Raw genomic sequence first — 26,832 nt, 5'->3', positions numbered from 1 at the left:
TTGTAACATGTGTGAGAAGAATAATAATTCCGCAGAGGGGTGGGTGCTGTGTCCATCAATGAACATCGGAGAAATTGGTTTTACGGTAAGTCAGAAATCCCATTTTCTCTTTCGTTCATTGACGGACACAGCTCCTGGTATTCATAACCATTGGGTTATACTGTAATATAATATAATGTTTAATGGCTGGCTTGCTGGCACCCTGTAGTGGGTGGCTGGCTGGCACCCTGTGGTGGGTGGGTGGGTGGCTGGCACAGGGGCTGTGGGTGGCTGGCTGGTACAGGGCCTGTGGGTGGCTGGCTGGCTGGTACAGTGCCTGTGGCTGGCTGGTACAGGGCCTGTGGGTGTGCGTGGCTGGCTGGCACCAGGCTGCTGTGGGTGGGTGTATGTACACTGTCGCGTTACTAGTCCCGACTCCAGACGAGGCTGTCTAAGGCGAGGGAGGCGGCCTAAGAAGGCAGAATCACATCACGAAAATATCGGCAATATCGGTAACTTCCAGGCCCGATACTGATATATCGGGGAAAATGCATATCGGCCCCTCGATATATCGGCCTTGCCGATAATCGGTCGATCCCTAGTGTGCGCCGATGACCAGGTGGCCGCCTTGCAAACCTGCGTCACTGATGCCTGATGATGGAAGACCCAGGAGGCACTAAGCGCCCTAGTAGAGTGTGCCTTGACAGGGAAAAGAGGAACCTGACCTCTGATGGAACAGGCCTGAACCACGTCTGTCTGATCCATCTGGAAATGGTCGCAGAGGAAGCGGACAACCCTTTTCGAGGTCCATCCCTCAGCACAAATAGAGAGTCTGACTTACTGAAAGACTCTGTAGCTGCCAGAAACACCTTAATTGCCCAGACCGCATCCAAGGCATGCAAGGCAATTTCCTTCGGATGTTTATGGCTGGGGCACAGGGAACACAACACAATTTTGCAGGGCTGTCTTTAAGGCAGGACAAAAGGGGCAGCTGCCCAGGGCCCAGTCATTGTTGTAGGGCCCAAAGTAGCTGCCCCTTGAGCCCACACTGCCTGTAAATAGTTGATAAGTGGATTTGGGGGGGCCCAAGAACTTGTTTGCCCAGGGTCAAATTGATATTAAAGATGGCCCTGCAATGTTGTCATTCAAATAAAAATCAGAGACAACCTTTGGAAGGAATGACAGTCAGAGACGAACAACCACCTTATCCCTGTGAATCACCAGGTAAGGTGAACGACAGGATAATGCCGCCAGTTCTGACACCCTGCGCGCAGAAGTGATAGCCACTAAAAAGGCCACCTTCTGAGACAAAGTAAGCAGGGGAATCCCCTGAATATTTTCAAAAGGAGGCTTCTGCAGAGCTGAAAGCCCCAAATTAAGATCCCAAGTGGGCAATGGAGCCCGCACTGGAGGAACCAAATGTCGGACACCTTGAAGAAAGGTACACACCAGGGAGTGTGTGGCCAAAGGTCGTTGGAAAAAGACCTCCAAAGCCGACACTTGGCCCTTGATGGTACCTCGCGAGGTGTTTAACTCACTGGCCAGCCCCCGTCCAGTGGGGCTATGTCATAGCCGACCTAGTGTGGAGCTGAGGTCTGTGCGCACTCAATGGCCAGAATGGGGTGACCATTGGATCAAGATTATCCAGCCCGTTGCCCAGTCCGGCAGTTGATTGCAGATCTCACAGGAAAAATCCTATCTAAAAAAAAATCTAAAAAGAAAAATAATTTGCCAGGAAACTTTGCCTTCCTTCCTGGGGACTGTGAACAGGTTTGAGTAAAAACCCTAAAAACGTTCCGAAGTCGGAACCGGGACAATCACCCCTTGAAAGAACAGGTCTTGTACCGCCTCAAACATGCCCTGTAAATAGTCTGGGGACAGGCACAAGTTGGAAGGAAAAAACCTTGCCGGGGGACAAGAGCGAAACTCGATCTTGTAGCCGGACCGAATTACTTCTCGGACAAACTTGTCTTGTACCAGGGAAGTCCATGGGTCCGGAAACCAGCGAAGACGTCCCCCACCCCCGATTCAGGTGAGGGCGCACCTTCATGCTCAAGGAGCCTTGTCCACGGGTCTGAAAAGGCTTGAGCTTGGCTTGCCAGACCAGGTTCATTTGGATCCTCCTGTAGAGGCCCTGAAAAGCTTTGAGCCCTTGTCAGTCGACCCAGAGGGACGAAAAAACTCCTTATGAGTTGAGAAGGAAGGCCCACGTCTATGACAAGGTTCCTTCCCCTTTGTAGTCTGCAGAAGAAAAAGTACTCCTCCCCCCTGTGAGACCTTTAATGATGTCATCCAGGGTAGCTCCAAACGGGCGATCTCCTTGGAAAGGAAGATCGGTTAAGGCCTTTTTTGAAGTCTGATCTGCAGACCAGCACTTGAGCCAAACGAGCCACATCCAAAGAGGCATCACAGATAAACTACAGCTCCTGGACCAGCTTGTCTGCCAGCAACACAAAGGCAGGGGGAGCTGTTCCCCCTCCAGGTCACGGCGTAAGAGCTTAGCCCACTCGGTCAGAGTTTGCGACACTAGTGCAATGCTGAATACCGACCTCATTGCCGAATCAGCCAGTGTGTACATATGGCGGGCCACAGCCTCGGCCTTCCAGTCAGCTGGATCCTTAAAGGCCAGGGACTCTTCAACCAGAATAATGGTTGCCTTGTTTAATCTGGAAACCGGAGGGACCACCACCGGTGGCCCAGTCCACTTCTTAAGAAGGGACTCATCATAGGGGCAACGCCTAGTAAAGCGCTTAGGGACCCCACGGGGATGCTTTGGTCGTCCCCACTCTTTAGCAACAATTCTGTCAAAACAGGCAGGAAAACACCTTTGCTCTGGATGGCTTGTGAGTGTCAAAGAGTACCTGCGCCTCCGTCGCAACTTCAGCTGCGTCCTCCATCTATAGGTCTCACGCATAGATACAATCAGTACATCCACCAGCGCCTTTTCGTGCGCAGTCGAAGATGTGGAGGAATCATCCTCACTATCAGAGCATTCCAGGCGCGTGGTTGCAGACCCAGCAGGGTGACCCACGTCCACGGCAGTGGAATCAGATTCAGGATCTGATGAGACAGGTGAGACAGGGGAGGGGGTGTGAGCATTTTGCTAGCCCCTCGCTCGCAAGCCACCCCCACCCGGGATACAAGGGACTCCAGGACCGCCATCAGTGCATGGATGGATCAGGTGGAGAAATGTGCTCCAAAGACTCCATAAGTCACCAGGGGGACCCCACAAAAAAGTGTAAAACACTGCTAAGGGACAACCCCCAACGCGCTGGCAGCACCACTCGGTCACCAGGCACAAAGTACCAAGTGATCCTCAGCAGAGAGGGAGAGGACCCCACCCGACTCCCCACCTGCAGGGAAAAGCCCCTGGACTACACGTGTGGCAATAAGGAATTAAAATAATCCAGGAGTCAGCACCAGGGGATGAGGAGGGGTCCCACCGCCGAAATCGCCACCCACAGGGCTCCACTGTCATGGCCACCACTAATTTCAATGGTAAACCACAGCAAAATGGCAGATTACACAAACATGGCCGCTGTGTATAAAACACACAGGCTACAACATAATGGCGGCACCACAAGGCATATAGGGACCCAGGATTGGGAGACTGGGCCTCAAGGACTGACCCAGGCAGGACAGGGGGCCCTGGCAGAAGCCCCCACCAGGTACAACCCCCCCCCCCCCTGCACAGTCGATTGTCCGGTCACCGGCGCCGCACCCCCCTGGCCCCCATCGCCAGTCAGCACCCTGCCCCAACCCCAGGAAAGTGGCCAGACCGCCCAAACAGCCCCAGTGTAGGGGGCGGGGCAGGAGGAGAGACTCGGCAAGGGGGCTGCCTGCGGGAAGAAGGGGAATCTGGGGGTCAGACCTTCCCAAGTCCACCCCAAAGCCCTCCAGGGGGAGAGGGGGGACAGCTACTCACCATACCAGGAACCAGGCGGGCACCACTCCAAACAGAACCCCTCTCAATCGAAATGGGGGGCTGTCGGCCAGGAGGAACGCTGCGACTCGGGCCGCAACCCGGTCGTATGCCACCTCGCGAGGCATTTTACCCGCAGGCCAGCCCCCGTCTAGTGGGGCTAGGTCATGGCCAACCTAGTATGGAGCTGAGGTCTGTGCGCACTTGCTGGCCAGACTGGGGTGACCACTGGATCTAGATTATTCAGCCCATTGCCCAGTTCGGCAGGTGATTGCAGATCTCACATGAAAAATCCAAGAGGAAAACATTTTCTATCTAAAAAATGTTGCCAGGACCGAAGAGTCCAGCAAGAAACTAGGTCCTTACTCCTGACTAGGCAGAAAAAACTGAGTGGTTATAGCAAAGAGAGGGAGTATACCCCCTAGGACTGCCCATGGGTGTAGCCAGATTTTTTTTTGCCTAGTGTCCTGCTCCTGTAGGGGGCAGTATAACCCAATGCTTTGTCCGTCAATGAACGAAAGAGAAAGGCATTTTTTTTTTAAATGCCACTGAACGCAACTCTATTTTAGCCAATGTGTCTATGTACGTGAAGATGTTCAGATTTGTATTTTAGAGTAGCATTCAGGAGCATACAAAAAATGTGTTCAGAGGGGAGCTTACTGGCATAATTTATGCACATACAGTAGGCATATAAGTGAGTGTAAGTGCGCACATATGCATGCAAACAAAATAAATATTATAAATAAAATATAATATAAAATATAATAAAGAAATATTATAAATAAATTATCTACCCATCGAATGAGGCTATGTGTATATGCTTCTAAATGCCATATGCCTGTAAACACACATAAACAGTGATTATGCAGCAAAAATACATTTTCAAGCTCGATTTTTCAGCCAACTCCTGGCAGTGAGGAGTCAGGTAAGTAGCCCAGCCTGGAAAATACTTTACCTCCCAAGTTTCTGAGATGTGAAAGAGGGACACCTATTAGCAAAATCGTTTAGGCAAAAGACGCACCCCTGCTACACCCTCACAACACCCCTGTTACATTGAGAATTAGTCCCCGTTCACACCGGTGCAGCTTTGAAATTGTGCTACTTCAGCATGATTTCAAAGCCACACATCAGTGTGATTGTACTTCCGATTTCACTGCATTGTGTGACTTCATTTAACAGAAGTCATTGCAAGTGGCAGTGAAATTGGAAAAAAGTACTGCAGGAACCTTTTTAAAGTGGCTGTGACACGAGCTGCGGCTTTTTGAACCGTTCCATTGCCAGCAATGAGGTGCGACTTGTTGTGCGATTTGGAACGGTCATGCAGTTCGTATCAATCCGACGGTCCCATAGAGGAGAGTGGGCTGTGTATGTGTCCGCTCTGCATAGCGGAGTGAACACGGACCTGTCATCGGTATACTCAGCAGGGATAAGTGGAGAGATCCCCCGTTGAGCAAGCAGACTCCACTTGGATGGATCCGCTCCATCTGAAAGGGGCTTTAGACTGCATTCTCATGTCATTTAGCCACACTGTGAATCTGTGTTACTAAACCCAGGACCCTGTATTCACTATATCGGATCTCCCACAGAACACAGAACATGGAAATGCAATTATTTCAGTAAATATAAACTAAATACCTTTTCTCATTAGCAGTATATAACAGTCTTGTGACTTCTATCAGCGTCCGGCCATGCACTAGCTAAAGCTTGTAGGAGGAGTATTCATTCTCCTATGACTGTCCTATGAGGCTGCATGACCCCTAACTCTCTGTCTGGACAGAGCTGATTGGCCCTGTGCTGATCACATGCACTCTCCAAAGAAAACAAAAAAACTCTCTAGTAATACACACCAAATTGAGCATGTGCAGAGAGACTCCAAGGCTCTGTACTATCGGGGGATGGATTGGGGACAGTGGAAGAAGGGGAGGATCAGAGAAGACAGGATCAAACAACCTTTGTACATAATGCAGAGGGTTAACCCCTTAGGTTCCACCTAATGTACATAATGTATGGACATACATCATGTACATTATAGGATGGATAGGATATCGTATAGGAATCAAAAGCGATTCCTGTACAAATGACATGCAATGCGATGACATACCGCATCAGTGTGCCTAAGGGCTCATTTAGGCTTCATTCAAGCGGTCGTTAAAACAACAAAAAAAAAACGCATATTCAAGTGTATTCTAGTTACAGGTCTGAATACATCTGCATTGTTTTCAATGGAGACATACACACAGGTGCGTAAACATGAACTTCTTTCAGATCCGTAACACAAAATCCAAAAACCTTAGTTATATTTGCCGGTGACGGTATTTCTAAGTGCCTTTCAGGACAGCACTTGGAGAGAGCGTAGCTCCACCCAATTTTCCCAGGAAAAACTGCAGCCTTTAAAATCCCTCTTCTTCCACCATGCCTTAAGTTATAAAAGTAGCCTCCGACATGCTGGAAAACAGAGCACAAAACAACAAACAACATAACAGGCTAATAAGACATATTTCAGAAAAAAAACCCAGGGAGGGTAGTAGCTGCTGTCCTGAAAAGGTTTTTAGAAATACCATCACCGGTAAGTCTAACTAAGGTTTTACCAAATCGCCTTTCAGGACAGCACCTGGAGAGGATAACCGAGAAACTTACCCTGGGGCGGGACCACTGCCTGCATCACTTTTCTACCAAAGGCCTGATCTGCAGCTGTCAGTAAGTATAGCCTATAGTGCCCAAGTAAAGTAGAAAAGCTGGACCAGGTAGCTGCCTTGCAGATTTGTTCAGGTGAAGCACCAGCCCTTTTGGCCCAGGAAGCTGCCACTAACCTTGTAGAGTGGGCAGCAATACCCTCAGAAGGTTCTTCCCCCTGGGCTATGTAGGCTTCTTTGATTGCCCTCTTAAGCCACCTTCCAAAAGTACTCTTGGAGACTTTTTCTCTTTTGCGTGATTCCGTGAAAATTATGAATCATTTGATTTCCTGAATTCTTTGGTTACGGATAGATATTGTAATAGGCATCTTCTTACATCCAAAGTATGAAAGGTCTCCTCCTTAGCGTTAGCTGGAGCCGAAGAAAAGGTAGGTAGTACTATTCCTGAGTACGATGAAAGGATGTAGAAACCTTAGGAAGAAAGGCCGGATCCGTTCTGCGAATTACTTGGTCCGTAAATATAACTGAAAAAGGATCTGCGACTGACAAGCCCTGAATTTCACTGATTCTTCGGGCCGACGTGATCGCTACCAGAAAAATCTTGAGAACTAAATTCTTCGGAGATGCTCCCTCTAAAGGTTCAAACTAAGTTTTGGTGAATCCTTGTAACACAAGACAAATCTCATTTGGGAAAAACTTTAAAGGCCATTGGCCTATTTCGGTCTAAAGCAATGAAAAACCTAATAATCAAAGCTTCTTGCGATAATGTTTTCTCAAAAAAACCTGAAAGAGCCGCCACTTGGGTTTTTAGGGTGCTGGCTGCCAGCCCTTTCTCCATTCCTTCATGGAAAACTGAAACTACATTTTTAACTTGCAATCTCTTGAAAGAACACCAGGTATTATATTTCTTCCACACTTTCATGTAGATAGCCCTGGTCACCTTTTTTTCTACTAAAAAGGGAGGTAATAAGTTCCTCTGAAAGACTCCTGGTAATAAGTTCCTCTGAAAGACTCCTGAAAGAGGTCTTCCTCATAAACCAAGCCGTCAATTGTAGACGATCGGATGGTTCAGGGTTCCCTACGCTAGTAGGGCTCTCCTGAGCGGAAGTTTCCAGGGGGGTTTCGTGGCTAGATTTAGAAGTTGTGCAAACCAAGGCCTCTTTGGCCAAAAGATCAAGATCAAATATGTGGATTCTTCCTTGAACTTCCTAAGGATTAGCAGTATCAGCTGGAAGGGGGGGGGGGGGAACGCGTAGCATAAGGGGAAGTCCCACGGATGAGCAAAGGCGTCTAGACCCCAGGCCTGATCCTCTCTGTGAAGAGAAAAGAATATTGGTGCTTGCTTTAGCGTTTTGCTGGTTCGCAAATAGATCGACCTGAGGATGGCCCCAGACTTCCACAAACATAAGGAGGACTTCCTGGTTTAGGCTCCATTCTGCTTCTACTATCTTTTTTCTGCTTAGGGGATCTGCCAGGAGGTTTTGGGAACCTTTCAGGTGAATTGCTGTTAAGAGAAGCCACATTGTTCTGCCCAGGTAAGCAGCTGCATGGCCAGATCCGAGAGGCTCCTGCTCCTCATTCCCCACTGTTTTGACACATAGGCTACCGCCGTCATGTTGTCCGACAGGGCCTAAACATGCTTGTTGAAAGAACAGGAGGCCCAGAAAGATAGCCTTCAACTCTCGGCAGTTGGACAACTTCCTGGTCTCTGTCTTTGACCACGACCCTTGTACAACATGGTCGTCTAGATGGGCCCCCCAGCCCAATGCACCTGCATCCGTGGTCAGCCGTTTGTTTAGAGGAAAAGACCACGTCAGGCCCTTTGTCAGATTGACAGGGTTTTGCCACCACCAGAGAGCTCTCTTTACCCTTGTGGCAATCCTGATTGGTTTCTCTAGGGGCTCTAGATGTGACCATTTCTGTAGACTGTCCATCTGGAGAGGGCGAGAATGCAGCCTGGCCCACTGGACGGCTGGTATAGATGCGGTGCCCAGCCCTAGTGCTGCCATACCTACCCTAACCATCACCGTGAGGTTGGTCTAAATCTGACCCACCATGGACTGGACCTTTATTATTTTTTCTTGAGGGAGAAAAACCTTCCGAAGTACTGACTTTATTGTGTACCCTAAAAAACAAATCTCCTGTGCTGGAATCAAGTTGGACTTTTCCAAAATTAGGAGCCACCCTAAGCTTTTGAGGTGGGACTGGGTCTCCTGAACGTTTGTTAACATCTGACTTCTGGAGTCTGCGAAGAGTAAGAGGTCGTCCAGATAAGGGACAATGGAGATCCCCCTCAATTTCTGCGGATCCAGTACTTCTGCCATCACTTTCGTGAACACTCTGGGGGAAGACAACAGACCGAAGGGAAGTGCCCTGAGATGAAGATGCCAAATCGATTCCCCCAAGTTGATAGCGAGCCAGAGAAACTTTTGACAAGACTGAGCTATTGGAATATGTAAATAAGCATCCCTCAGATCCAACAACGTCATGAAACACCCTGGGGACAGAAGCTTTGTCACAAGTAATTTTTGTCCATCCACAAGTGTTTGTACTAGGGCTGAACAATAGTCGATGTGATATCGACTATCGTTCTGCAGGCACGGGCGATATTCATATCGCCGAAGCCACGATATTCAGGCATTAGGCAGGGCGGGGAGAAGTCGGGACTCGAGGGGAGGAGGAGGACTCACAGTGATTGCATCCATCCCACACTTCCCTCCCAGCTCTGCCTTTAGTATCCAGCCGACCATTACTCCGCCCTGCTCCGCCCATTGTCTCTCCTGGCTGCATCGGGGGCGGGATCAGGCTGTAATGTTTTTCAATGGAGAGACAATGGGTGGAGCAGGGCGGAGTAATGGTCGGGTGTTGACTAAGAGGGAGAGCTGGGAGGGCTGGAGTACGGGGCGGATTGCATGGCGGCGGAGAGGCTACAGTGTTTGCAGCAGGAGAGGGGGGAGAGACGGAGCATGGCGGAGGAGCACCGCGGGACAAAGGCTGCTACCGACAGCCCGCTTCCTCTACACTCTGGCTCCGACACAAGGCTCGGGCGGGAGAAGTTCTATGAGTGTGGTGGATCCCCTGGCAGAAAGCTGAGCTCTGCTAACTGATCCCTCCTCCGGAGACTGTCTGGGAGAAATATCGCGATATATATAGTTAAAAACGAAATATCGCAATATACTTTTTTCCCCAATATCGTGCAGCCCTAGTTTGTACCGTATTGATTTGTTAAGAATCTTTAGGCTTAGGGTGATCCGATATTTGCCAGAAGGTTTTTTTACCAAAAAGATGTGTGAATAGAAGCCCGGCCTTCCTGTTCCTTGGGGACTTGGATTACAACTTCTTGCTGCATCAGCTCCTGTAAAAGAGACATAATTGTGGAAGCTTTTTCTTTGTCTATTGGGAGAGGGTTGACAAAGAACCTGGTTTGGGGTGTTTCCAAGAATTCCAGGTTGTAACCCCTGGCAAAGATGTCCAGACATTTTGATTGATTCTGCAGAAGCATCAGACATGTATTTGACTGCTTTTAACAGTACTGGAAAGGACTCAAGTAAATCTTTCCTAGATGTCCCAGACTCCACGTGCCCTTTAAGCTGTTCTAACCAGCACTCCAAATTCCTGGCAATCACAGTGGATGCCATAGCTAGCTTAAGACTGAACAAGGTGGAATCCGATGCCTTTTAAGGGGTGAATCTGCCCTCTTGTCCATTGCGCTCTTTAAGACACCCATATCCTCGAACGGCAAATCTGTGCAGCAAGAAACTTGAGAAAAGGCTGCGTCTACCCTGGGCCTTTTATTCCAAACATGGGTCTCATCATCTTCAAAAGGGAACTGTCAGCGAGTCTGTGGTAGTGAGCCCTTATAGATCCCCAGCTCAGGATTCCCCAGGGCGCGGAGTCTAAGCCCCAGCCTGCTTCTTCACCAGGGCCCCTGATGGTGGGGATGGACTTGCAGCAGACTGGAACCAGGTCGCGGCCCCCAGGTAGGACCAGCTGAGGATGTGGAGACCGCTGGCGTGTGCAGAGTAAGCAGGAGACTATAAGAATATCCAAGAGACAAGCCGAGGTCAGGACAGGCAGCAGACGAACATAGACTGAGAAACGAAGCCGGGTCGGTACACAGGAAATCAGATACAATAGCCAAGGGATACACGGATGGGAGCTCAGAGAACAGTGATGTTGCTCAAGCAAGGAGCAGTGCACTGAGCATGTGTATATATAGGGAAGCACACAGGGAGGTGACCCAGGAAGTAATAGACAGGAAAAGAATATAACCCACAGTGGAGCGGGCGACGCCCATAGGAGAACAGAGAAGCCAAATACCACATGTGAGGATAGCAGAAAGGAGGTAAGAGATACAAACAAACTACAGGCTGACTTGTGACAGGAACCTTCTCCTAAGGGTTTTAGAGAAGAAAAGTGCCCTCTCAGGATCTTTCCATTCTTTTTTAATTGTCTTTGACTGAACCGGGAATACCCTGTGTTCAGATTCATCCAGTCCCTGAGACATTCTGTCATGTACAGAGAGCTGAACCTTCTCTTCCTGGATCTCAAGAGTAGTATAGATTGCTTTGAGCAAATCATCTACTTCCTCTAAAGACAATTTGTATCTGGATGTTCTACTAATGTTTTCTTCTTCCTCCTCATCCGTATCCTTGAGTGAAAGAAGTGTATATGCCCCTTCTCCCTCCAATTCACTGGATCTGCTGACTGTGGGGTGGATGCCAAGGAGCTAGATAAAGTACTTTGCTGGGAATCTGTGTTGCTGGGACCTTGGCTAATAAGGAACGGACTGAGCTTAAAGTATCCATTTACTCCTTCACGGAATAAAACACATCTTTACATTGCTGTGAATATTCCTCTTTGACAAGATCTGCTATGCAGGTTTTGCACAACGGTTTCGGCCATGAATCTATCAGGGGATTTTTGCAAGAAGGACATTTTCTTGAAACTGAGGGAGATCTGGATTTACCTGCTGTAACCTGGAATCAAAACAAGAAAGGCCACCAATCATCTAACAGCTGGAGCGAACAACCCCCAAAGTGAACAGATACTAACACCTCAGAAAAAAAAGAAGGCCCCCTGTGCATTAACCAGCCAACACCAAAGGACAGAATCCCAGCTTAACTTCTTGCTATCCGCGCTATAGCCGATGTACGGCTACAGCGCGGACTCGAATTTCCGGAAGGCCGTATTTATACGGCCTCCCAGAGATAGTCTCCCCGCGCGCTCCGGCTAGCGCGCATCGGGGAAAATCTGTGTTGGCCGTGTCCCTTGGACACAGCCAATCACAGATCGTGGTAAATGACCAATCACAGCGGCCATTTACCACGTGATCGGCCCATGCAATGAGAGATGATCTCATATGTAAACATATGAGATCATCTCTCATCGCCAGCTCTCCTTCCTCACACAGAGACTGCGTGTGAGGAAGGAGGAGAACCGACCAGCCGTCGGGGACACAGTGGAATGTAATCAGGGCACTGATCACCAGTGCCCTGATTACTACAGAGGTAAAAAAAAAAAAACAATGTGCCCACCATCAGTGCCCACAATCAGTGCCCATAGTGCTGCCAGTCAGTGCCCATCAGTGCCTGCTCATCTAGCCACTGATGAGCACTGACTGGCAGCACTATGGGCACTGAGTGTGGGCACTGATGGTGCTGCCCATCAGTGCTCATCAGTGACGCCCATCAGTGCTCATCAGTGCCACCCACCAGTGCCCATCAGTGCCGCCCGTCAGTGCCGCCTCTCAGTGCCCAGCAGTGCCACCTCTGTGCCCAGCAGTGCCACCTCTCAGTGCCCAGCAGTGCCACCTATCAGTGCTCATCAGTGCCGCCTATCAGTGCCGCCTATCAGTGCTCATCAGTGCCGCCTATCAGTACCGCCTATCAGTGCTCATCAGTGCGGCATATTAGTACCTCCTCATCAGTGCCACCTCATCAGTGCCCATAAGTGCCACCTCATCAGTGCCCATAAGTGCCACCTCATCAGTGCCCATCAGTTCAGCCTATCAGTGCCCATCAGTGCCGCCTCATCAGCGCACATCAGTGAAGGAGAAAAATTTATTTATTTTCAAAATTTACTCACAGAAAATAAGAAAAACTTTTTTTTTTTCAAAATTTTCTGTCTTTTTTCTTTTTTTTTGTAAAAAATAAAAAACCCAGAGATGATTAAATACCACCAAAGAAAGCTCTATTTGTGTGAAAAAAATGATAAAAATGTCATATGGGTACAGTGTAGCATGACCGCGCAATTGTCATTCAAAGCGTGAGAGCACTGAAAGCTGAAAATTGGCCTGGATGGGAAGGGGGTGAAAGTGCGCGGTAGGCAAGTGGTTAAACTGCAAGGCTGAGAACAGTTTAGCACAGCACTCGCAGAGCAGGCTCCCAATGGAGGCCAGAAAAAGCACACAAATAAGGCCAATAGTAAAGATAGAGGCACTACTGTACCCCTCTTACCTGGGCCTGGCCGGTGCTTATGGCGCCTGCTTCCGCCGATGCTGCAGTACTCTCCTCCATATCATGCAGAGTGCACAGCTGAATAACATAGAAACTCCTGTGTTTTTAAATTGTTGCTTCCTGGCATCCCCATGCTCTGGGGACCGGAAGCGGAAGCACCGACCTCTGACTCGCAATTCGTTGCGTTCCAGCGACCAGAACCAAACCCGCTTTGCCTCCGTCGGAAGTCCCGCCAACCAGAACGACGTCACTCGCTGGCCAGGACCCGGGACCGACATGCGGGGACGGCCACAAGACGCGGCTCCCTGCCCGGACTGCCTACCAGCCCATAACCCACGGCTCCCGGGCACATAGGCTGGACATCCCGGTGAGGAACTGCTCCCGAGCTGGAAGGACCAGAGGGTCCGGAAACATCCCCCCCTCCAGTACAGAGATGGGGGTGGGGGTGCTGGGATGGTCAAATACAAAGCAAAAACCTAGAGGTAAGCCTACCCTTTCTCCATCGGGAGAGAGAGCAATCCCCCTAAATGGTTCCCTGCAGCGCTTCCACCATGGAGGAGGAAACACAATAACCGAAGGCATGGTGGAAAAGGAGGGAATTTAAAGGCTGCAGTGTTTTCTGGGAAAATTGGGTGGAGCTACGCTCTCTCCAGGTGCTGTCCTGAAAGGTGATTCTAAGAACATGTGCCACTACTTTATGTGTTTATGCATATAAACGCATGCATATGTGTTTGTAAGTAAGTAAACTATTTATAAACCAAGGGGACAAAAAAAAAAAATCATACAAACAAAATGATGTCCACATACGCATCTTTACGTGTTTTATTGTATCTATACGCAAGAATTTTACTGATCATTATGCGGGAACTTTTTTCCTAGTAAACACACTTGTAATAACATCAGAAACATTTTAAAGGCCATGTGAATGAGGCCTTACACTTCTGGCTGGAGGCAGTAAAAACATGCGGCTAAACTGCGTTTTAACAGCCCCCTCAACCACTCCTCCCTAAGCTGCAAAGGCACTGGACAGGGGCCATGGCAGAAAAAAAACCCTGTCACACTACTGCCTGCTGAATGCAACCCATTCAAGTGAATAGGGCTGCTCTGCAACCACCCAGCAACAGCGTGCAATCCACACAGCTGGTGAGCAGTAGTGCAGCCTTTAGGAGATTAAAACAGGCAGTGAGGAGGAAACATATTGCCTCTTCACTGCCTGTCAAATTCCTCTGAAAAGCAATCTGACCAAGGACCACTTTTCAGAGGCACAGTAGTGCTTGCCACTAGTGTAAACAAGGCCTAACTCCTACACCTCTATGATCCCAATTGTCCTTCAGTTAGAGGGCAAGTCCCTCTTTTGGGAACCAAATCCTGTTTTTTGGAGTGCAGAACTATGTATAAAACATGCACTATATTAATCCTTTAAAACTTCTCATCTAGTCTTCAATTGACCGATTTCATCTGTAAACCACTTGCCGACCGCCAGCAGTGCATATACTGCGGCAGGTCGGCTCTATTGCGTGAAATTACGTACCTGTACGTCGTTTCATGCAATAGCCACTGGGGGCGCACATGCTGATTGGTCAGAGGGGACTCTCTGGGGAGCCTGCCAACCGCAATCGCTCCCTAGAGAGACAGAACGGCGGTCTGCCGATGTAAACAAGGCAGACCGCCATTCTGTCAGAGATAAACACAGCGATCCTGTGTTCCTGCTATTCAGGAATGCAGATGTCTATGTTAATCTAGTGAGTCTATCCCCCACACAGTTAGAAAGCATCCCCTAGGGACACACTTAACCCTTTGAGCGCCCCTGGTGTTAACTCCTTCCCTGTCAGTGTCATTAGTACAGTAACAGTGCATATTTTTAGCACTGATTACTGTAGTAATGTCACTGGTTCCATCAAAAGTGTCAATTAGGTGTTTCGATCTGTCTGCCGCAATGTCGCTGATCACCACCATTACTAGTAAAAAAAATAAAATAAATAAAAATGCCATAAATGTATCCCTTTGTTTGTAGACAAGATAACTTTTGCACAAAACCAATCCATATACGCTTATTGGGATTTTTTTTTACCAAAAATATGTTGCAGAATACATATTGACCTAAATTGATGAAGAAGTTTGATATTTTCCATTTTTTTATTGGGTATGTTTTATAGCAGAAAGTAACATATTGTTTGTTTTTTTCAAAATAGTTGGTCTTTTTTTGTTTCTAGCGCAAAAAATAAAAACCGCAGAGGTGATCAAATACCACTAAAAGAAAGCTCTATTTGTGGGAGAATAAAAAAAAGGACATCAATTTTATTTGGGTACAGCATCGCACGACCCGGCAGTTGTCAGTTAAAGTAACGCAGTGCCGTATCGCAAAAAAATGGCCTGGTCACTAAGGGGGTAAAAACCTTCCAGTCCAGAAGTGGTAAAAATATAACTAAAGTAGAGCTGAAACAACTAATCGATTATGAAAATAGTTGTCAACTCCAACTGACCCATCCCTAGGCAATACTTTACATGACCTGAGACATGACCTACGTCAACTCCTTCTAGCACAACACGACAAAATATTTCGCAAACTCAAAACAACATACTACGCTCACGCTAATAAGCCAGGGAAAGCACTGGCTAATAGAATCAAAGCCAAACAAACCAAATCCAAAATTTCCCACGTGACCAACCCTCAGACAAACACTAAATTTACCCATCCTCAAGACATAGCAAGTGAATTTGCAAACTACTATCACTCATTATACAATCTTGACCAAGACAGCACCACTCACACCCCGACTCTATCTGAAATATCTGCCTTTTTGGATAAACTAGACTTAAGGCCCGTACACACGTGCAGATTGTCGGCCGAAAAGATTCGGCCGACGACAGATCGGCCGATTTTCGGCTTGTTAGTATGATGCTTGCGACAGCCGACAGCGCACTTTCGGCCGAACAGAATCTGTCGTGCAAGCATTAAAATTTTTGTATGCCGACACCAGAACGGCCGATTGTTCGCCAGTCAGTACAGAATTCGGCCAAGAGACAGCAGATTTGCAAGACTGGGCATGCTCAGAAAAGAAAAAACACAGGGAAAGTTAACCATCACATGACATCACTTCTGCAGTCGGCTGTTGTTGGCCGACAAAATTCGTGTGCAGTCTTTTGCACTTTTCAGCGGACACGACAGCCCGGGGACAAAAGACGGCCGATCGTTCGGCCGACGATCGGTACGTGTGTACGGGGCTTTACCGTCCCTTACCGAACAACAATTGTCTACACTTTACGCGAGACAAAATTAGAAAAACCATAAACTCCCTTCCCAATGGTAAATCCCCTGGACCCGACGGATTCCCGAGCGAATATTATAAATTGTATAGCGATATTCTAATACCACATTTACTGGATGTTTACACTAAAGCTGCAACTGAGACTAGTTTTCCTGCAGATATGCTGGGAGCATACATTGTTACCATACCAAAACCAGGGAAGGACCCATCTCTCCCTGGCAACTACCACCCTATATCTCTGTTGAATACAGACATAACATTTTTTGCCAAAATGCTTGCAGGGCACCTTCAGGAGATGGTTCCCTCCCTAATAGGTAAAGATCAAATGGGATTCATACCGGGTCGCCAAACTTCTGACGCCACTAGGCGTATAGTGGATGTGCTACACATGGCCAGAAAAAGTCAAACGCCTTCTCTCCTCCTTTCCCTGGATGCAGAGAAGGTGTTTGACAGAGTTAACTGGAGTTATATGACGGCCACCCTACACAAATTTGGCCTCCGAGGCAATATTTTTTCTGCCATTATAGCCCTTTATTCACAACCTTCTGCCAGGGTTTTTGCTTCAGGTGCATTGTCCAAACCGATCACTATATCTAATGGTACCAGGCAGGGATGCCCCTTGTCCCCAACAGTCTTCAATCTAGTTATAGATTGTTCATGGATTTAACACTGGTAGTTATGATCATAAAATAAATTTATTTTCAGGTGACATTATATTAATGCTGACAAAACCCGAAATCTCATTACCCGCTGCATACCAAATTTTAACTGAATTCAGTAAAATTTCATTCTATAAAATTAACACCACAAAATCGATAATCCTTGACCTAGGAATACCCCCAGAAATTAAACAAACTTTAACCAACACCTGCCCCTTCCCCTGGACTACGGACAAGATCTCGTACTTAGGAATTTTTTTACCTCTAAAACCACAGACCTTGTCAAGAACAATTTAGGCCCCCTTAGACAAAAACTGAAAACCGACTTGGAAAGGATAGCTTCCCTGAACTTATCATGGGGGGGCTAGAATCTCGGCGATTAAGATGAACATCCTACCACAAATCCTCCACTTATTCCGGGCTCTCCCTGTCCCGTTTACCAAAACACAATTACACACTCTTGTAACCACACTGAGGAAATTCCTATGGCTGGGAAAAAAAGCAAGAGTTGCATACAATATTCTCACGAACCACAAATACCTAGGAGGAGCGGAACTACCCGATATCTCTGCCTATTACTGGGCCACTAGACTCGATCAGCTTAAACACTGGACCCCCCATGCTGACGCCCCCCTTTGGTCAGAAATTGAAGAACACCTAGTACCTACCTCCAACCTTAACCTCATGCTTCTGAGAGATCTTTGGATCCCATGGAACTTAGCTAAGCTCCCACCTACGGTTAAGGCTTCCCTCCAAGCCTGGAGAACGGTCAATAAAAAAGAACCAAGGGCCATACCTACTGATATTCACAACCTACCACTATCCACCCTCACGACTATATACAGCAACCTGAACATCTCCAAATTGAAATCCCTAGGCCTAACACACATCTCACAACTCCAGTCACCTTTAGGTCTCAAAAGTAGAGAAGACATAATGTCAGAATTTAACCTACCGCCCGACACATCGTTAACTTTATCAAGAATACTTATTCTTCTTGGAAAACACTCCCTAATCTCTACCCATGTCAATTTAACCACATGGAACTTCCTGATATCAACCCCCTGGCTAATAAAGGCATATCTATTTTCTACAATATCCTATCAGGGGATACACCCTCCCAGAAAACGGTAAATATGCTTAAATGGGAGAAAGATCTCAAAATAACTTTCACTTTCAAACAGTGGCATGAAGCACTGCGCTCTATATACAAATTTTCTAAATGCACTTACCACTGGGAGACTACAGTTAAAGTTGTCAATAGATGGTATTACACTCCCTACAGGCTTGCCAAAATGTCACCATTAATACCCTCACTTTGTTGGAGGGAATGCGGCAAAACGGGAACTTTGCAACACATTTTGTGGGATTGCGCATCACTCACGAGCCTTTGGCATAAAGTCTTCCAGTGTATCTCCTCCTGCACAGGAGTACTTATACCCCCAAACCCGGAATTGGCTATATTAAATATTAACATTGACCTATATCCTCACAACTATAGACAAATGATAACTCACATATTGTTAGCAGCCAGGACCCTTATTCTCCGTAATTGGAGATCTACTACCACTCTCAATCTATCTGAGCTTATATCTCTAGTGAATGACAACTGTCTCCTAGAGAAATCTCTGGCAATCAACTCTTTGTCATATAGGAAATTCTAGGAGTCCTGGAAGTGCTGGCCCTATCTGAATCAGGCACTAATGCTCTCTTAACCACTTTACCACCGGAGCATTTTGCTGTCTTACGTCCAGGCCACTTTTTGCGATTTGGAGCTGTGCAACTTTAACTGACAATTGCGCGGTCGTGCGATGCCGTACCCAAACAAACAGAGCTTTCTTTTGGTGGTATTTGATCACCTGTGCGATTTTTACTTTTTGCGCTATAAACAAAAAAAGAGCGTTTATTTTGAAAAAATAACAATATTTTTAACTTTTTTTATATGAAATTCCCCCCCAAAAAAAATGTAAAAATCAAAATTTTTTAAAATTTTTGGCCAATTTGTTTTCTGCTACCTATGTTTGGTAAAAAAAAATCACAATAAGCGTATTTTGATTGGTTTGCGCAAAAGTTATTGAGTTTACTAACTAAGGGAAAGATTTCTGTCATTTTTGGTGTTTTTTTTTTTAACGAGTAATGGTGGAGATCTGCGATTTTTGTTGCGGCGGACAGATCGGACCCTTGACTGACATTTTTGACACTTTTGGGGGTACCAGTGACATTACTGCAGTAATCAGTGCTATATATATGCACTGTTACTGTAAAGATGACACTGGCAGGGAAGGGGTTAATTTTATTGGAGAGGGAGGGGTTAATGTATGCCTGGTGCTTACTGACGTGTGTGGGGGGAGGTGACTGAGTGAGTCAGGGACAGATGGCATGTTCAGCTATGCTGAACACTGCAATCTGTCACTCCCTGTCACTTAGGAGATCCGCCCGCTCTGTTTACAAAGGCGGGCGGATCTCCAAACTAGATTCCCCGACGATCGGGGAAGAGCAGTGGCGATCGCCGCCGCTCCTCCCCTGGCCCGACTCCCGCTGTGAATGAATACAGCGGCAGCGTGCCTCCGGCGGCGCGCAAGCGCCGCCTACAGGGGGAGGAGTCCAGCGACGTAGTACTACGTCGCTGGACGATAGCGAACCACTTTGCCGCAGTAGAGCTCGAGTGAGCGGTCGGCAAGTGGTTAAAATAATAGTACCTTCCTGTCGATCCCAGTGACAGTGGGGGAGCTCCCTCAGCCTGGACCTAGTGACAATGCTCCTTAGGGTTCTGGGTCCGGGATGGCTGAGACTCCAGCTCCCGCACTATATCCAAGCACGAGCATTACTAATATCAATATAATGTTACATAGTGCTACTTCTTATCATTTGCCATACCTCTTTATAACCTGTATTGTTTTGGTTACTTCCTGACACTTCTGATTGTCTAATACTGTACCAATCATCAGTTTTATGTATCTGTGTACATGCATTGGAACATGTTGAAAATTTGAAACCTCTGTTATATTTGTTCTGATATATATATTTTCTTATATAAAACTCAATAAAAATATATTGAATGAAAAAAAAGAATATTAACTAAATTATACACCAAGTTGCAGCCCTAAACTAAAGGCAAAGGTTTTTTTTCATAGTTTTGGATAGAATGGGGGAGGAATTAGAAAACACCCTGGAATGTCCCAAGAAAAGTAATAGAGGGGAAATCTTTCAATGTGGACGCTAGTTCTGGTGACCCTGGTGACAACCAGAGATTCCCTCACATTGGAAGGATTTTCTCTCACTTCCTGTTTGGGCTATGGAACAAGAAGTAAAGGTAAATCTCCCCAATGGGACAAAAATAGCAAAAAAAAAAAAAAAAAAGGGTAATAGCCCCTCTTACGCTTTAAAAAATAGAAAAATAAAAAAGTTTTGCCTTTAGTTCTACTTTTTCCCATTGCCGACCACTCACTGTAGCTTCATTTCTACAGTGCGGGACGGCTGCACAGCATCACGTGTATATATGCGTCATTCTGCTTTTCCGGGTAGGGGGCGCACACCCACCTGGCTGTACTGTCATTTATCACAGCACATGCCGATCACCGAGTCCCGGCCAATGAGTGACTGCCAGCAACTGGTAAAGGGGCTCTGAGCTCCTCCGAACACAGCTCTGTGAATGTAAACAACACAGAGCGGTGTTCAGCGGCAGGGGATCTCAAGGAATGAAAACAACTAGATCCCCAGGAAGGCTACATTCACATGTCAGCGTAGCGATCGCAGGCAAAATCACCGCGATTCTGCTCGCGATCCGGAAATCGATGCAAATCGCGGGACGTCTGTGCGTTGCCCATGATTTGCAATAGCACCCCAAACGATGTGCGATGTTGCCGCGATTTCCGCCTGCCGAAACGTGGTAACATCGCGCAAAAAAATTGTGGGACGCATGACGCCCAATAAAGGTACAAGAGCTTCTTTGGGGCGTCATGCGTCCCGTAATTTTTTTTGCACGATGGTACCCTGATTTGGCAGGCGGAAATCGCGGCAATATCACACAGCATTTGGGGTGCTGTTGCAAATCACGGGCAACGCACAGGCGTCCCGCTATTTGCAATGATTTCCGGATCGCGGGCAGAATCGCGGTGATTCTGCCCGCGATCTCTACGATGACATGTGAACGGAGCTTTAAAGCTGCACACAGTACACGCTTAAACGATTGTTAGACACACATTTAACCCCTTGATTGCCCTAGATGTTAACCCCTTCCTGCCCAGTGTCATTAGTACAGTGACAGTGCATAGTATTAGCACTGGTTACTGTAATATTAATATCATTATTATTATTATATTATACAGAATTTATATAGCACCAACAGATTGCGCAGCGCTTTAAAAAAATAAAGGCAGACATTACAGTTACAATACGATCTGGTACAAGAGGAATCAAAGGGCCCTGCTCATTAGAGCTTACAATCAAAGAGAGAGGGTCAAGTGATGCAAAAGGTTCTAACTGTGGGGATGCGCTAATGGAGAAAGTAAAAAACACAGTGTATTAGTCAGAAGCAGGATAGGCTTCTTTATAGAGAAGGGTTTTCAGGGATCATCTAAAGATGGATAGATTAGGTGACAGAGGTCTCCAAACTATGGCCCTCCAGTTGTTCAGGAACTACAATTCCCATCATGCCTAGTCATGTCTGTGAATGTCAGTGTTTTACAATGCCTCATGGGATGTGTAGTTCCGCAACAGCTGGAGGGCCGTAGTTTGAGGATCACTGGATTAGGAGATCGTCGGACAGATTGAGGTAGGGAGTTCCAAAGGATGGGAGAAGCTCAGGAGAAGTACTGGAGGCAAGGGAGGAGGTGACAAGAGAGCTGGAGAGCAGGAGGTCTTGGGAGGGCCGAAGACAGTGCTTTGGTTGATATTTTGAGACCAAGTTAGTGATGCAGTTTGGTGATCTAATACCACCAAAAAAGAAAGCTCTATTTGTGTGAAATAAATTATATAGATTTACTCAGCATTGCGCAATTGTCAGTTAAAGTAGTGCAGTGCCGCATAGCAAAAAACAGCCTGGTCATGAACGGGGGTAAAACTTTCTGGAGATGAAGTGGTTAATTTAAACACTAGAGCAAAGGAATAGTAGCATTGAAAGAAGCACCAGTGTGCGTGCCGAGATACGTCGCGTCATAGGGCGTGGCCTTTGTCTAAGTATTTTACCCCAAAGGATTTCCTTCTTTCCCATCTAAGAAGGTCAGGCGGTGTGCAATGATTTCCCAGCAATGGCCATCATTCTATTAAAGGGCAGTGACATAGTTTCAGTTTCACTTCCAGTAATTTCAGTATTTTGTTCCTGGTAGACCGAGTTTATAAAGAGTAGAACATAGTTTTGCCATATCACCTGGACTATCACCTTGACTATGAATGTCCAGTCACCTGTTGTGCACATTATTCGCAGTACCGCGCTTTAGATTGTTAAACCAGCTTTTTACACAAGGGTCCTATACAAAAAGGCATCCCCGGCTTCCCTCTAGATGAGCATGCTTCTTTTCACGAAGAAACTTGTCCAGCGGAGCTGAAAGAAAATACTAATTGTCTGGCTGACATGACATATTTTCCTGTTCTGCATCTTTCCTCTGGGTCATGGATATCTACACTCACCGGCCACTTTATAAGGTACTCCTTGCTAGTACCAGGTTGGACCCTCTTTTACCTTCAGAACCGCCTTGATTCTTTGTGGCATAGATTCAAAAAGGTGTAGGAAACATTCTTTAGAGATTTTGGTCCATAGTGACATGATGGCATCACGCAGTTGCTGCAGATTTGTCGGCTGCACATCAATGATGTGAATCTCCTGTTCCACCACATCCCAAAGGTGCTCTATTGGATTGAGATCTGATGACTGTGGAGACCATTGGAGTACAGTCACCTCATTGTCATGTTCATGAAACCAGTGGTGAGATGATCTGAGCTTTGTGACATGGAGCATTATCCTGCTGGAAGGAGCCATCAGAAGATGGGTACACCGCAGTCATAAAGGGATGGACATGGTCAGCAACAATACTCAATTGGTACTAAGGAGCCCAAAGTGTGCCAAGAAAATATCCCCCACACCATAACACCACCAGCCTAAACCGTTGATATAAGGCAGGATGAATCCATGCTTTCATGTTGTTTACAGCAAATTCTGACCCTACCATCTGAATGTCGCTGCTGAAGTCAAGACTCAACAGATCAGGCAACGTTTTTCCAATCTTCTATTGTCCAATTTTAGTGAGCCTGTGCGAATTGTAGCCTCAGTTTTCTGTTCTTAGATGACAGGAGTGGCACCTGGTGTGGTCTTCTGCTGCTTCAAGGTTCGATGTGTTGTGCGTTTAGGGATTGTATATTGCATATGCATAGTTACCAACATTTGAAAAAAAATTCCAGGGACACTTTGCAGCACAGCTATTCATTTCTTACCACACCCACCCCTGAAGCTCCGCCCACTCCACATGATTAAGCTCCGCCTACTTATTATCAGATTATAGGGTCTACTCAATAAAGAGAGAATTACAGGAAATTGGAAAGGGAATTTCAAACTTAAGGCCAAAGTAGCAGAGTTGGAATAATTCTCCCATTCAGCTGCACTACTTCTAAAATTCTCATCACAATTTCCTGCAATTCTAAAGTGTGAAATGTGCTCAGCTGTGACCATACAAAAAATGGAATATGGAAATATAAATAAAGTGCAAGGGACAATGTAAATTACCTGGGACAGGCTCCTATTTGCTGGGACTGTCCCTGCAAAAACAGGACAGTTGGCAAGTATGCATATGTTGGTTGTAACAAGTGGTTATTTTGAGTTACTGTTGCCTTTCTATCATCTCAAACCTGCCCATTCTCCTCTGACATCAACAAGGCATTTTTTATCCACACAGCTGCCATTCACTTAAAATTTTCGGTCCATTCTCTGTAAACCATAGAGGTGCTTGTGCGTGAAAATCCCACTAGATCAACTGTTTTTGAAATACTCAGACCAGCCCGTCTGGCACTAACAACCCTGCCACATTCAAGGTCAATTAAATTCCCATTTTTTTCCCCATTCTGATGCTCAGTTTGAACTTCAGCACGTCCTATTCACCACGTCTAGATGCCTACATGCATTAAGTTGCTGCCGTGTTATTGGCTGATTAGCAATTTGAGTTATTAAGCAATTGAACAGATGTACCTAATAAAATGGCCGGCGAGTGTGTCAGGCTGGGTTCACACATATGTGAATTGGATTCGGGTTTCTCCGCATCCAATTCACATGACAGGTTCTCAATGGAGTCGGTTCACACAGGTCCGGCTGGCATCGGTCCGCATTAAAAAGGGGTCCTGTGCGTCTTCTGGTCCGATTCAGGTGCGAATTCAGGCAAAAATTCAGACCTGATTCACACCTGAACCAGTGAACAGGGACCCCGTGCTGGGAACCCGCAGCCGCATATGTGTGAACCCCTCTATCCCCCTCGATTTGTCCCCCATGTAGCATGGAGGACAAACCGGTCAACAACCTGGAGCATGAGGAAGAAAGAGAATAAATGGGTTTGCTAGAATCAGTTTGTGTATTTTTCTAGGTAAAACGCCTACCCTATAATGACAGGTCGCTGGCAGCTACTAGTATTCATGGCAGTTCTCTTCTCCGGTCCCTCTTCTGTGATCCTGGCCCTTCCCTCCTGTTTAGTGCCCTCACAGCAAGCAGCTTGCTATGGGGGCACCCGAAAAAAGTCACAGCTCTGTGTTCATTCAGACATGGAGCCACAACCCGGCCAAGCCCCCTCTCTCTCCTGATTGGCTGAATAACTTTGATTGACAACAGTGGGACCTAACCAATCTGCGCTGCTGTCTTAGCCAAATGGGGGGGGGGGAGCTGAGACACTCCTGCAACATCACTGGATAGGGCTCAGGTAAGTATTAGAGGGGCTGCTGCACAAAGAAGGTTTTTTTAATCTTTCTGCAGTAAGAAAAAAAAAAACCTTCTGCCTTTACAGTCCCTTTAAATATGGTGGCTGCATTTTTTTCTTTTTTAAGTTTTAATTTCTTTTTTCACTTGATGATCTGGCCAGTAATACACTGGCCAGTATACAAGCTAAGTAACACTGGTGATTGGGGGGTCAAAACCAAAGCAGTTGAGCTGCATTACACCCCCCCCCCCCATAGCTGAAATGGCAGAGGCCAGGGGTGTACATATGTGACAGCCTTGGCAAGAATTATACCCTCAGTCATGTATGGGGGGTGGGGGTGGTAATGCTTATTAAATGCAACCTTTTCAATAGAATGGGGCTGGGCTGCAACCATGTGCAAGGCATGAATGTGATTGTTTTAGGCAATTGGTCTAAGGCTGGCCATACACTATACAATTTTCTTGTGCAACTTTCCTTTAGATTTACCAAAAACCATGTAATATAGGGTCAAACCTACAAACTTTCAATTTGTATGCAATCAGGCAGGCCCTTGCACTACATAGTTTAAGGTAAATCTAAAGGAAATTGAATAAGAAAATTGTATAGTGTATGGCCAGCCTAACAGACCAAATACAGTGCTTGCTGTAAACACTAATAATAAATATAAATCATCGATTCTGGTGAATATAAAGTGCAACAGTGTTAGATTAAAATTAATACATCCCACAAAATATATATTATTATTACTCAAATATAGATATATAAATAACCTTGGTATAAAAGTTCAATTTCCAGTGAATATAAAGTGCATCAGTGTTGAATAAATTTATAATAAATAAAATAATAATTTCAGAATAAGACAGTAACTTTGGTGATCAAGTGTAATTTAAGCAAAATGTCCTTGGTGAAAGTGATTATCCAAAGTTCATACAAAAGTGCTCGTGCTCAGGCTTGATAGATATAATCTCGGCTGTTTCTTATCCCAAGTAGGTAATTAGTTGGGTCACTTACCAAATGAAGTGGGTACTGAATGCCATACGGCACCAGAACCAATCAAGCTTTGTAAGCCCACTGGGCTAAGTGGATCTCCTCGAGATGTTATCCCATGGGCTGGCAACGGCCCCTCAGGCTCCCGTAGCGTGCGGTCCAATTCAATAAGGGGGAGAAAGAATGCTCCAGATAGTGTAGTAATTATAATTAGAGCAGTTTATTTACCCTCTTAAAGGGTTTTCAGCATTAAAAAAACTTGCAGACAGTAACATTGGTGGTCAGCGGTGCGGGCTGCACGTCCTCTCAGAACTAGCTTCCGGCTTCCGGCTTGCGCTCCACCAACGTAACGTACCGACGCTATGCGTTCCAAGCTGACGCGTTTCGTCACTTCCGGTGACGTCTTCAGAGCTCTGAGCACGAGCACTTTTGTATGAACTTTGGATAATCACTTTCACCAAGGACATTTTGCTTAAGGCTCCGTTCACATGTAGGCGTTTTTGGGGCGTTTTTGGGGCGTTTTTGGGGAGTTTTTCTGCTCTAGGATCAGCTCTCAAAACGCCCAACAAGACAAATCCCATTCATTTCAATGGCCCCTGTTCACATCTGAGCGTTTTGACGCTGTGAGCAAAACGCCCAACGCTCAAAAAAGTACATGAGCTTCTTTTTGGGCAGATTACAGGCGTTTTCCATTGGTTTCTATTCAATCTAAAAACGCCTGCACAAAAAATGCCTGTAAAAACGCCTGTAAATCGCGGTAAAAAACGCGCGAAAACGCTACGCTCAGGTGTGAATGTAGCCTAAATTACACTTGATCACTAAAGTCACTGTCTTATTCTGAAATTATTATTTTATTTATTATAAATTTATTCAACACTGATGCACTTTATATTCACTGGAAATTGACCTTTTATACCAAGGTTATTTATATATCTATATTTGAGTAATAATAATATATATTGTGTGTGATGTATTAATTTTAATCTAACACTGTTGCATTTTATATTCACCAGAATCGATGATTTATATTTAT

The 26,832-nt window shown here is 46.3% G+C and overlaps 1 protein-coding gene across 1 annotated transcript in view; it reads right to left on the bottom strand.

Annotated features, from left to right (window-relative positions):
- The window catches only part of RIPK1 (receptor interacting serine/threonine kinase 1), a 73,338-nt gene that overhangs the window by 44,902 nt on the left and 1,604 nt on the right, over positions 1–26,832 (bottom strand). The window lies entirely within an intron of this gene.

This window comes from Pelophylax lessonae (genome assembly GCF_965119305.1).
Source record: "Pelophylax lessonae genome assembly, chromosome: 5".
NCBI lineage: Eukaryota > Metazoa > Chordata > Amphibia > Anura > Ranidae > Pelophylax > Pelophylax lessonae.
Note: the sequence above shows the minus strand (reverse complement) of the source record. Positions and strands in the feature narration are given on the sequence as shown.